Below are 12771 nucleotides of genomic sequence, written 5' to 3'. Positions count from 1 at the left end.
TAGAAAGACTTTTTAGGAGTAATTGCACATTTTCTTATTTAACAACACATAATATTTTTGCTTTAAACAGGGATTTGAAAATTGTTAGAAAGTACCTATGAATTATGAGAATTAATAAAATGGGAAACATTTGTTGCGCCAAGTAGTTTCTAGCCCAATCATGAGACCCTAAAGGCGGAACAAGCTCTGCCCACGAGCGCCTTATAGCACCTCCCACGTCCATCTACTCTCGTACCTAGACCACCGAAGTTGATATGTGGATCTATGGAAATAATCAGAAAAGGTGGCCACCACATAGTTTGTCCCCAATATGAAGGTTCGGTCCCCCTTGAGCGATTATGTTAGTGTCTCTGGTAGCGATCGATCTAACCTCCTCATCAAGGTTCACCCAATGTCCCAACCATTTCTTTGCCTCGTATATGTTAGTGTCTCTAGTTTGGTGTCTCTAGTTTGGTGACACCGTTTTTTCAAAACCATAGTGATCTAAAACCTCGGCAATGCATACTTCAGTTTCTAAAAACCACAGTTTTTCTCACTTCGGTTTACTAGAAAACAGAGGTTGAGAGATCTCTTTCTCAAATACTAAAAAGAGCATGGTGTTAGGCATACTATGGTTTATAGAACTGTGGTGTTTGTTGATGTCAAACACATCAAACGTTTTAAAACCGTAGTTTTTTAAAACATGTTCACTAGACTGTATTCATGGATGATATATTCTTATTGCAGAAATGTGTGGAAGATAGGCTCAGCGCGCTGACCGACGACATCTTAATCTCTATCTTGGTGAGAGTCGACATTGCCACGGCAGCAAGAAGTAGCATTTTGTCAACGCGGTGGAGAAACTTGTGTGCTTACTTCGTAATCTCAAATTTCATGCCATGGACTTCCTTAGCGCCCCATGCGAAGGAGCTGCACGCCACATTGATCAAGCAATGGCGTCTCTGGTGAGAGCTAATAGCAGATTCTTGGCTCATCCACGCAGGAAACACACCACTAAAAAGCTATGCCTTGAGCTCTATCTCACCGGCAACTACTCGCATGACATCGGCCTGCTGGTCTGCAACACCATTGACAGTGAGATGGTAACAGATTTGGAACTCGCCATTTTAACAGAGAAGAAGCCAGAGGACTCCGCACACGAGGTTATGGTGCAGCAAGCTCAGGATATGGATGGATTTTTCAGTGCCTTTCCTAGCATTCTTCGTTGCCTCACAAGGCCCCATCTACAAAATGTTCGCTTGGTCGAACGGGAAATGAATCACCTTTTGTTCGACTGCTGCACCTTCTTTTGGACCACTACAACACCGGGGACTGTGCTGTATGGAAGATCGATGCGCCACGTTCGAATCTCAGAGTTCTAGAAGTCTACTTATCCAGGTTGAAAATAGCCGAGGTGCTATGCCTTCTAAAACTAGAGCGGGTCCGTTGGCAGGCTTTGTTGTTTTATGAGGCCCCCTTATGTTTTGGTTATGTCCCGTCACTCAAGGAATTATCCCTCGTCTGTGATGCAACTTTCATTAACCAAGACTTTAGTTTAAGCCAGGTTCTAGACGATGCCACAAACATACATACTTTAACCTTAAACTTTCGAGGAGAAAAGGTAATTTTAGCCGATAGCTGTTATATTGTGGTTGTGTGCTATTTCGTTCGTACGAACTTAATGTTGGACTAGCACTAGGATTGTTCTAGTTTTGCTGGTTCATAACTTCACCATGTTATTTGCTTTTATTTACAATTTATAATTTCCAGGAAGCATCCCATTACTTAGCAAATGACTAACCTGGTGCGCACATAACTTGCATCTATGACATACAGATGTACAATTATTCTATTTTTACCTCTCTTTTCTTGTTCATCAGATTTGGATGCAACCAGACGGAAAACAACTATGCACTGCATTCAACAAGCTAAGAAAGCTGACCATCCATGGTATCTTTATAAAATTTGACCTATTATGGACATTAAATCTCATCGCTTGGGACTAAAGGCTTTGTTGTTGTTGTTATGGACATTAAATCTCATCGAAGCTGCTCCATCCATCGAGACATTTGATGTTGAGGTACTTCTACTCATTCTTTTCAACTTTTAGTTAGAATGTGTACAAGTCTATCTGACTCAAAGCACCATCGTAGTCTCTTTGGCTTTGATTACAATCCTACCATAACCCCTTATAATTTAGGTATTGCTGGTTGAATGCAGATGTTTGAACATCCATGCCAGGAGGGTGATGAAGCAAGAATAAGATGTTTTGGTGCTCAGAGAGTGGAACCTTCATGGAAGTTGTCTGGGTTCACAAGCTGTCACAAGTGGCAATTGAAAGAGTTCTAGTTAGGTGGTTTTAGGCCCCTACTGGAGCAACACTTTTTATTTGTAAGTACTGTTATGGGTCGAGCTCCAGACTTGAAGACAGTTCTTCTCACAGAGGGTCAATATCCATGCAAGGGTTGTGACACAAGAATCCCAATACCTCCTCCGGTAGGGGGCTTCTTTCCAACTTACAGGGATGCCCAAGAAGCAATAGCCAAGCAACTTAGAGAGAGGGCCCGGTCCTCGGCATAGATAATTTTTCGTAGTGGTTCGACATACCCCTCGTGGGCAACCCGATCATATATTTATTAGCTAGGAGAGTACAAGAGATCACCATAGTTGCGATGTACTGTGAAATGTGAATTCCAGGAGTAACTCTCTTTGTATTTTTGGTATCATTTCATCAAAATCTGGTTATAATTAATAGATGAGGCAAATCTTTGGTCCGTATTGCAAAAGAAACTTATAAAAGTTGTACAAATGTTGATTGCCAATGCAAGCTCATCCTGTCATGTGTTCACACTTTTGTGCAGGCTCTTTGTGTCTTGATAAAAGGCCACAAGAGAAGTTGGAGACCCGTTAGAGCATCTATAGTCGGACTTGACAAATGTGGTCCCTCAAACGCCCACGAATGCGTCCATGGACACTATCATTCCTCAAGTTCCCCTTCTCACAGCCGGATACCTCAATTAACATACCTCAAATCCATATAAACTCATGCAACTACGTAAACGATGCATTACACACATCGTCCGGCTACTACATTAGGACATGCCGTCGGACTACCAAAAATTGACATGTTTAATCGGCATGCTAGCTATGGACTATAAGATCATCCATGACTGTCCTTGCCCTTCCCGGCGCCCTTGATGTCCATCTCCCGGAGTAGCGGTTGAAGACGCAGTATAGATCGAGTCAGATCTGCTCATAGCCGGAGTTGTCTGACCCGTCGATGTCCTCCTTCTCCTCTTTGGAGGCACTCCGACCATGGCATGCACCGCCCGATTCTGCTCTCAGTCGAGGGCGTGTGTGTTCCTCCGCTGCCGCTTCTTTATAATGCAGGCCTGGATGGCTTCCTTCTCTGCAGCCGCCCGCGCCGCCGCATCAACTGCCTCCGCCGCCGCCATGTCGGCAGCGAGGCGGGCCTCCGCTGCCCTCATCCTCTCCTTCCCATGGTAGGCACACCGGTCCCAGTAGGACTCGTACTCCAGCGGACTGGTGATGCAGAAATGGAGATTGGAAGTCTCCCAAGAGGACCGCAATTATCCAGCGCAGGAGGATTCGAGCGCCCGATGCGCCACGCAATGGACTCGCGCCGGACAGATCATGCTGTCGGTCGGGTGCTATCCTCCCGGGGAGCGTTGGAGTGCAATGCGGATGGCCATTGCCTCCTCCAAACGCACAGGACGACACCCCAGTCAATGGATCGGTACAGGTCATCGTCGGATCCGTTGTCCGCCATGCTGAAGAAGGTTGGAGATCGCTGGACGGGAGCTTGGGTGGCGGAGGAAAGTGGAGGGGACTCTAGTGAAGTGGCTAGGGTTTGGACCGGACAGCAGATGGAGAGGAATATATGTGGGGTGTCGGGCGGTAGGTGCGACATATGCCAACGGATGGCTTATCATTGTGGGAGTCAGTAAGACATCGCCGGTGCCTGGAAACGGGATAAGGTGAAGACATGCACGCCGGGGGCTCTCCGTGGAGATAATACCCCTACTCCTGCTTTGCGGGGTCTCCGCATGATCACTAGATCAATAAGAAGCTACAAGAGGCTCCTTGAGCTGTTCGGTGGGAGGAGGAAGAAGGGAAAGGCTAGCTCTCTTCTCTCCCTATGGTGGTGTCTAAAACTCTATGAGATCAAACCTTTGCATGGGTGTCCCGGGGGGTTTATATAGGCCTACCCCCAGGGGTACAATGGTAATCCGGCTGGGCGCGGGTCCCAGCCGTCAGCGTCTACGTCCGCCGGCTTCTCCACCGGCTACTGGGGCCCGCCGGCTGGTGGGTCCCGCCGGTTGCCGGCCCATTGGTCGACAGGCCGGCCCCACCGCTTGGGGGTCTTGTCGGGGGCTGGTCACTGTTGCCTCGCCTCTGATGACGAGGGCTTTGTCAGGGTAAGCATGGCTACAGTGTCGCCGCCTTGTGGGCTCTCACTGTAGCCTTACCTTGTCTTGTCTCCTTAATGGTGCGTGCGCCCCGAGGAGGGGAGCAAGCCGGCTATAGGAAGCCGGCCATGCCTTAGGCCGGCTGGGGGAGGCCAGGACGCCTTCGGGCGTCTCTCTGACCGAAGGGGCCCGCCGCCTACGGGCCGTACTGGCAGCCCGTCGTGGAGGGTGTCATGATCTGCATGGCAATAGTGCCACACCGAACGGGAGATGGCCATCCCGTACGGCATACTGTAGCCATGCGTGTTCCGGGATTCGGGGGTGGCAGGGTCCACTGTAGCCACGCCCTGTCCCATCATTGTTATGGGGGTGCAGACTTTCTAGGGCACGGCCCATGGCCGCCTGCCAGAGGCCGGCTTCTTGGAGTCGATCGTCTTGGGCCGGCTTCTTGGAGTCGGCCTTTCTGCGGCCGGCTTTTGGGAGACGGCCCTATTGTGGCGTCTTCCAAGAGAGTTTATGGCCGGGCCGCCTTCCGATAGCCGGCCTGCGAGATAGCCGGCCGGAAGAAGGTGGCCCCGTGTCTTGGGCCCTTCATGGTTTGGTTAGCCCATTGTTTTTTCTAAGGGCCAAAGGGAGCCGGCTAGGCTACCCGTGGTCATTTACTCCGACAGTAGTCCCCGAAGCTGGTTGGGCTTCGCGGCTGAAGGGGGAATCGAGAAGCTCGGCCAGCTTCCTATCCCGAAGAGCCGGCAGCTAGGAGTCGGCTTCTCTTATGCGTGCCTTCTCGGCGAAGTCTCCTTGCAATCCGAAGGCGGGAACCAGCTGGCGCGCTAGCCAGGCGGCAGGCTGACCGCCCGCCAACCGCGCGCCATGTGGCACCCTTCGGCTGGAAGGGCCTGCCAGCCCACGCGCGTGACGGGACGCTACCGCAGGCCGGGGCCCGCCACTTCCACGCCTTGGCCCGCGCGCGGATCTTCTGCGGCCCGAACCGACCGTACGTCTTTCGGCAGCGGTTCCCACTCGCCATGATGGCGCGATAATCATGGGTCATGGGGGAGTGGGCGCAATTAATCCCACGACCCCCCGGCCTCGCCTCCTCGGCTTCGCCGCGCGAGGCTATAAGTAGGGGCGGGGAGGGGGAACGGCAGTCGTTCGCACGCTCGCCCTCACTCCGCCACCTCCATTTTCTTCTTCTTCGCAGCAGCTCTCCGCAGCGCTTCCGTTCCGCCACTCTTTCTTCTTCCCAGCGTGCCGCAAACTCTGTCGAGACCGGTTTTCCGGGTATTAATTTCCAGAAAAAGGCCGTTGTGCTCACCAGCCCCAGGATTACTGTTAGCTGATGAGACACCGACTTGATACAGAATTTCCAAGCAAAATGCAAAATGCGTAGTACAAGACCATTCTGGTCTGTGAGTACAACAAATGGTTTCTAGTGGTTGATGGCGGAAGCGGGTTGTGAATCATCAGTGTCTATGGGACTCCATTTCCTACAGGAACAGCTGACCAGGTTAACTCCTATCTTCGCGAGGCTGCTATCACCGTTGCTTAGGTTCCGGGGCTGTCATCACGGTCGCTCCTCTCCGCGCAAGAAATCTGGCCAAGACAATAGCCAGGGACAAGCCAGTGAGTACTTTGAATGTACTCGCAAACATTATGAACACGGGTATAATATAACAACGATGTTCTGAAATATTTTATGCTCACGACGTCAGTCACAAAAGATAATAAAAAACTCTGATGCACGCAAGTAGGTTATTTATGAATATGCAATAACATATTAATAATAAAATGCACCGATCGGGTGTCTGGAGTGACGCCTCGAAAGGTTAGTAAACGAAGAGAAATGCCACAGTCGGGCGTCTGAGCGACACCACATAAAGGGCTTATAAAGAAAATAAATAACAGCCTGCCACAGTCGGGCGTCTGAGCGACACCACATAAAGGGCTTATAAAGAAAATAAATAACAGCCTGCCACAGTCGGGCGTCTGAGCGACACCACATAAAGGGCTTATAGAGAAAATAAATAACAGCATGCCATAGTCGGGCGTCTGAGCGACACCACATAAAGGGCTTATATGATAAATAAATAACAAGCATGCCATAGTCGGACGTCTGTGCGGCGCCACATAAAGGATTTATAAAATAAATAACAAACATGCCACAGTGGGGCGTATGAGCGACACCGCATAAAGGACTTATAGAGAAAATAAATAACAGCATGCCACAGTCGGGCGTCTGTGTGACGCCACATAAAGGGCTTATAAAGTAAATAAATATAGTGAATATCCAGGAGGTAAAACCATCCCAGGGATACTCAATATTTCAAATAATATAAAGGGGTTAGTCCATAATAAAAATAATCATAATCATCATAAGTCACAAGTCACAATCCATGTTCTGGTTTAACAGTTTTTCCTCCGAAGACCGACACTAAGACCGACACTTGACCCATCCCAGACTGTAATCCTTAACCATGGACACGGCTATTCGAATAGGTTTAATCTCTGCAGAGGGTGTACTCTTTACCCAGAGTAACGGATTCCTTTAGTCCATCGGGACTAATTCCGTCTACGGCCTTTTAGTTGAAAACACACCTAACTTGCACACACCAGCTTAACTTACCAGTCTCTGGAATCACCCACGACACCTGTCAAGCAAAACTCTAAGTGGGGAGGCTACAACCTCGCATAGCATGGGATCAAATTTATATTGCGCGCTCTAAGGGGTGGCCTCCCCTCTCGGTCTCAACCGGAAACACCCATGCCCCCGGACCAGGTGGCCTGCCTACCAGCTACAACCGGTATCTTCCACCATGGCCTCTCTGTACGATGTGTGCTAGTAAGAGGTTGACAACTTACTGAACCGTACTCTACTTGTTGTAGAGACAAGTGGTAGTACGAAACAAGTATGGGGGTTACTGGAACAGGACTCGATCTATGGTCGACTCAGGAGGTTTTAAGTATTCCCTGTATGATTAGCATAACGAATATATTTCATCCAACAGACAGAGTCACCACTCATCATACCCCTCATGCCATGCCGGATACACTCGTCTCGATGAGGAACTAGAGACAAGCTCGGGTCTACCCAAGACAGAGACTTTCCCGTTTTCCTTCCGGTAGGCACGAAAGGCATATGAGGATGATCATCATCACAAGCATGTCCATTTCCAACAGCAAGAAAATTTTCAATAAACATTCATGCAAACGATCACATCACCACATAAAATAACGAGTTCCACGTATTGAGGTGGTGTCATGATCGTGTCAAACAATGCATGCAAAATATTATGCCAGGGTTCAGAATGCTTGCCTTCAATGTGTGGAAAGGCAGGGTGCGCTCCAAAACTTTTGAAAGTTTTCTCCTCTCTCCAAAATCCTATTTAAAATATTTTTGAATCAATATATAGTTTCAAAAACAGTACCAAAAAGTTGTCTGAATTTTTTTGAAATAAATCTTAAAATAAACTAGACAATATTTGAGAGAGGTAGGAAAAAGAATCAACTCATTTGGAGTTGTATTTAAAAAGTTAAGCTCAGTCAAAGTTTTGGTCAAAAACTGTTTTTAAAATAAAACAGAAAAAGAAAAACGTTTCGAATATACGCGCACGTCGAAGACGTACTTTGAGAATGCGCCTCCACTTAATACACGTGGTGGCGGGGCTGGGTCACTGACAGTGGGCCTGCCTGGCCCACTGGTCAGGTTTGACCAGTCGCCCTCCCTCCTCTTCCTCTGCCCAAGCGGGGTGCGGGACTCCGGCGATCGTCGGCGGCGAACGGCAGGTACTTGCAGGGAGCTGAGAGCGGGGATGGATCCGCGGATCAAGGGCGGTCCTTCCGGTGGTTGTAGGGTCGTCGGGGGTGGAGGGAATCGCCGTCGACGAGCTTCGCGGCGGCCGGCGGCGTCGGGAGTAAAGTGGATTTGTGGCTTCGATGGCTCTCCGTTGCAGCTGGGGGTCTGGGCGGCTCCACAAGATGGAGTGGAGTCTGTTGGTGGTGTTGGGAGGGCCGGGGAGGCTCTGGTTATGCCGAACGGAGCCGGGAGGCAGCGGTGGCCGAACTGGCCGGAGTCAGTGAAGACGGCCTCTTTCCCCTCAATTGACGGCAACGGGGGCACTAGGAGGATGGTGAGAGGCTGCCTGCGTGCGGGGTTGAGCTCGGGGCTCCTTAAATAGGCTCGCCAAGGCGGTTCCACGGCGGTCGGGGATAAGGTTGCCGGCGACCGTCTTTCTGTAGCTATGGCGACGTGGCGGCGACGCGTGCTAGGGGACGAGGCTACGGATGAGCTGGAGATGCTTAAGGGGGCAGCTGGCGAGCGCTGGTGGCTTGGGTGGCACCGACCGAGCAGAGGCGCACTGCGGACGCCGGCGTGCCGCCAAGAGTGCCCTGACGGCGGCGCTGTAGGCTGCCAGGGCGGCTTGGCGTGTTGCGGTGAGAAGGGGAGTGTGTGGCGTGGCGCTACAGAGCGGGCAAAATCCAGGGGCGCGACGTGTCGGCTCGGGCGCGGCACGTGCAATACGCGTGCTCTGCTCGCGCCCAGAGCACGCACGGAATGTGTTCGATAAAATGTCGGGGCATGCTAGAGGTCTCGAGTGAGGTTGGCAAGCAACAGAACTAGGTTAGTGATAGAGGGAAGATCAAGGGACAAGGTGGTTTGGTCAGGAGACCAAGTTCATAGTGCAAACAAAAATTCATGCCAAATCTGTCCATCCTCTCAAGGTGCTCGACAGAATGCCACATGCACCTAGGCATTTCTTGGAGTGGTCAAATCTTCCAGAGTGGGGTCTCTTTAGATGAAAGAGAGGGTGGTGAGGTTAGTTTGCCAAAAGGAGAAACTTGATAGTGCAAGTTTTGCAAAAGTTCAGTTTTGGACAGAAAGAACAGGGCATGATTGCATGTACTAGAATTGCTCCAATGAGTCCAACCTCTTGAACTTAAGGTTCTAGCAGGAAGGGCTACAAGTAGGAAAAGGAATAACAGCAAAAGGAGCAAGTTAAAATATAGTTGTAGTACAATCCATCCAGTTGGACCAGAATGAAGATGAGGATGGTTCACTCAATTTTTCCAAACAACATCACTAGGTTATTGCAAAAAGTTGATTAATATACTCCTGTTGACATCCCAAAATTTTGGTAGAAGTTTTAAGGAAATATTTAAATAGGTTGTAGTGCAAAACTATCCTCTGGACCAGATTTGAAAACTTGGTGTAGAACTCAAAATATCCAGGTAATGAAATATATTTTTGCATAAAAGTGTTTTATAAACATCACATGACCTCTCTAAATTTTGGTGGAATTTTTAAAACAATTTATCAAAGGGTTGCAGTGTAAAAGAGGCCTTGAAGCTTAGAAAAATCATTTTTACAGAAATAAGGCATCAGGGAAAATAATTATGCAAATAATCCCACTGATAAAAGAATTGTTTTATTTGAGAGGAAAAAATAAGTCCAACAATGATTGAAAAGATTTCACTAGGGGTAAAACTCCATAACAAAAAGAAAAGAATGGTTCTGAAATCAGAAGGGAATACAGAAAATAAAAGTTTTAGTTTCTAGGCAAAATTTTAATTAATAAAACAAGGTTAAAATTTTGGGGTGTCACAACACTACCCCCCTTAAGAAAAAATCTCGTCCTCGAGATTTGCTATGAGCGGTTTTGAAAAACAAATATTCCACGATTACATGTCTCTGCAAGCAGAGTATGAGTTCGAGCGGTTGTGAGTCTGTTGCCGTGGTGCTGTGTGAAATAAAAATAATCCACGTCGTGAGAAGATATATGATGCGGCAACTCAAGGAAAAATAAATCTCACTCCAGGGTTTTTTTTTTGCGAGAGAACAATAGTAATATATTAGAGTCAAACTGCAACAGAACTACTCACATTAATAGAAACTAAATAATTTACTCGCCGCACAAACTCGTGGTACCACGCATAAGTTACAACACATAAGTAAAAGTTGCAAGAATAAACATAGCAACGACGTCTATAATGCAAACGGTAACTGGACGGGGTTCCGAGAAAACGTCTCTACTACTGGGATGCACTCCTCTTCTATCGGGGAAAGTGGATTGATCAGCCGATGAATGTGTCTCTCCTGGTCGGGCCTTAGTGATCTGCCGATGGCGATCTGAGGATTTAAATCCGCGACACTCTAGAGATATCCCATTACTCGCTGGGTCAAACGTTCTTGAGTGATGACGTACTGGACCAGGTTGGCCAGTACTGGGTCTCTCTCAAATCGTCCACCGGGAAAAGATGTTACTTCTCCGGGTGCTGCACGGCTCGGAAAGTAATAATACCCTCGTTCGCTGGCATAGGGTACTGCGAATCGAAGGCGAGCAAGCGCTTCGTATGCAGCAGATTCTATGGCCATATGTGGGGTCGGCATAGATTTCCCCACGAAGGAGACCTCCGTTGGGTCTTGGTTTGGGTTTACGGGAGGGATGTGCACTGCTGCCCAATATCTCGAGGTGGACTGGCTGATTCTCGATTTGAACAGCTCGTACTAGGGTGGCTGGGTAGAACCCATAGTACTGCAGGTAAAATCCCACAATATTTTGACAAAGCTACCTGGGGTTGCATCTGGGGTTCTCAGATAAATACTAGGGCTTGGCATGGCAGGAAATGGTGCACAAGGTGAGGGTGCTTGGCAAGGTCACGAGGTGGCCTTTATATAGCACTGGAGCTGGGTTATTTTACCGTGGTGAAGGTAATAAATTTGCCAGCTTAGCTCCAAGGGTCGAGGTCAAAGCCACAGATACATACCTCACTAAAGAGACGTATCACTGTGGGGTTTGTTGGGGTGGTCTTGGTAGCTGTGCTTGGAAAAATATGCAACTACGTGCTGACATAAATATGCAAGGTTACTATCTAAAATAGAGGAACAACAACAGGCTGCGTTTATGCACAAGGTCACGCGATTACAAGCGAGGATACACTGAGATTCGGCACTACTCGGGTGACTTAGTCTACCTTGTTTATATCCAAACGGGCGTGCCTTGTGGATGTCGAGGTTTCTCCACGGGTCTCACCGTTGGAATTAGCCAGAGATGGTGGAGGGACTGCAGGGTCGGGGTAGCGATGATGACCATCACGGGGATTGTTGCCCACAATCCCGTTGGAGTGTGCTCCCAAAAGATGACGAAGCACTTCTGGGGTCATCAAAGCATCTTGGTTGATGGCCGGGGCTGACCTCAAGATCTCGATCGGGTGTCCGAACAGCACGACTGGGTTGTCGGCGTCAGGCTCGTCTTCTCCTCTCGCTGGGGCTCGACGAACCAGCTCTCCACGAGCTGCGATCAGATCAATGGTGATTTGATCGAATAGTGCCTCTAGTGCACCTACATAGCGCACTAGGTGCAATAATGCAGGATCCGTCTCGTGATCTCCGTTGGCAACTTGGGGTAGTCTACCATACCCTTCGCGTCTGGGGTAGTAGTAGAACGAGCGACAGTTAACTCTGGGCGACAACTGTCGGAGTTGAACTATAGCCTCTCGAGCAGCTAGCTAGATGGCTTGTGGCTCGAAGGAAGTTGTCCTTCCGGTGAACCTGTAGGTGCGTTCTGGCGATAGAACCCTACCATAGATGTGCATAGTGGCCCAGAATTGACGGCTCTCACTGCTCATGGACCCTTGGTACACAACATATTCTGGGGGCTCTTCTAACGCATAGGCACGACGGGTGAGGTTTGCGAGTATGGTCACAAAACCTCCAAGGTTGGTTGTTGTGGTCTCATTGTGCACGGCGGGGCCAGGCATTATGGCACGGTTTGGGTAAAGGTTGTGCTGTGCTGGGTTGAGGCTAGCGTGCCCTTTTTATAGAAAAAGAGAACAGAGTCTTCCTTCACACGCTTGTGAATGAGACATTATAAGCATCGGTCACGGGCGCGTGATCGACAGGCTAGGTTGATAGGTTGGGCACCGACTGCCAAAAGTGTCGGAGTCACTGTGTGGCTATCTTGCACGGGAAGCTTGGCTGGGGTTTGGTTAGGGTCTGGTGGGTTGGTTTTCCTAGGTTTTTCGACCTAGCTAAGATAGGATTAGCCAATGGTCAGCCTGGCTTTGATACCAAGTTTGTCGAGACCGGTTTTCCGGGTATTAATTTCCAGAAAAAGGCCGTTGTGCTCACCAGCCCCAGGATTACTGTTAGCTGATGAGACACCGACTTGATACAGAATTTCCAAGAAAAATGCAAAATGCGTAGTACAAGACCATTTTGGTCTGTGAGTACAACAAATGGTTTCTAGTGGTTGATGGCGGAAGCGGGTTGTGAATCATCAGTGTCTATGGGACTCCATTTCCCACAGGAACAGCTGACCAGGTTAACTCCTATCTTCGCGAGGCTGCTATCACCGTTGCTTAGGTT

The 12771-nt window shown here is 49.0% G+C and overlaps 1 pseudogene; it reads left to right on the top strand.

The window, feature by feature from the left end:
* Positions 1 to 702: 702 nt before the first annotated feature.
* Positions 703 to 1768, top strand: LOC119360606 (annotated as a pseudogene).
* Positions 1769 to 12771: the final 11003 nt, after the last annotated feature.

The sequence above is a fragment of the Triticum dicoccoides genome, chromosome 2B (assembly GCF_002162155.2).
Source record: "Triticum dicoccoides isolate Atlit2015 ecotype Zavitan chromosome 2B, WEW_v2.0, whole genome shotgun sequence".
Classification (NCBI taxonomy): domain Eukaryota; kingdom Viridiplantae; phylum Streptophyta; class Magnoliopsida; order Poales; family Poaceae; genus Triticum; species Triticum dicoccoides.
The sequence above is the reverse complement of the archived record's forward strand: the minus strand, read 5'-3'. Positions and strand labels throughout refer to the sequence as shown.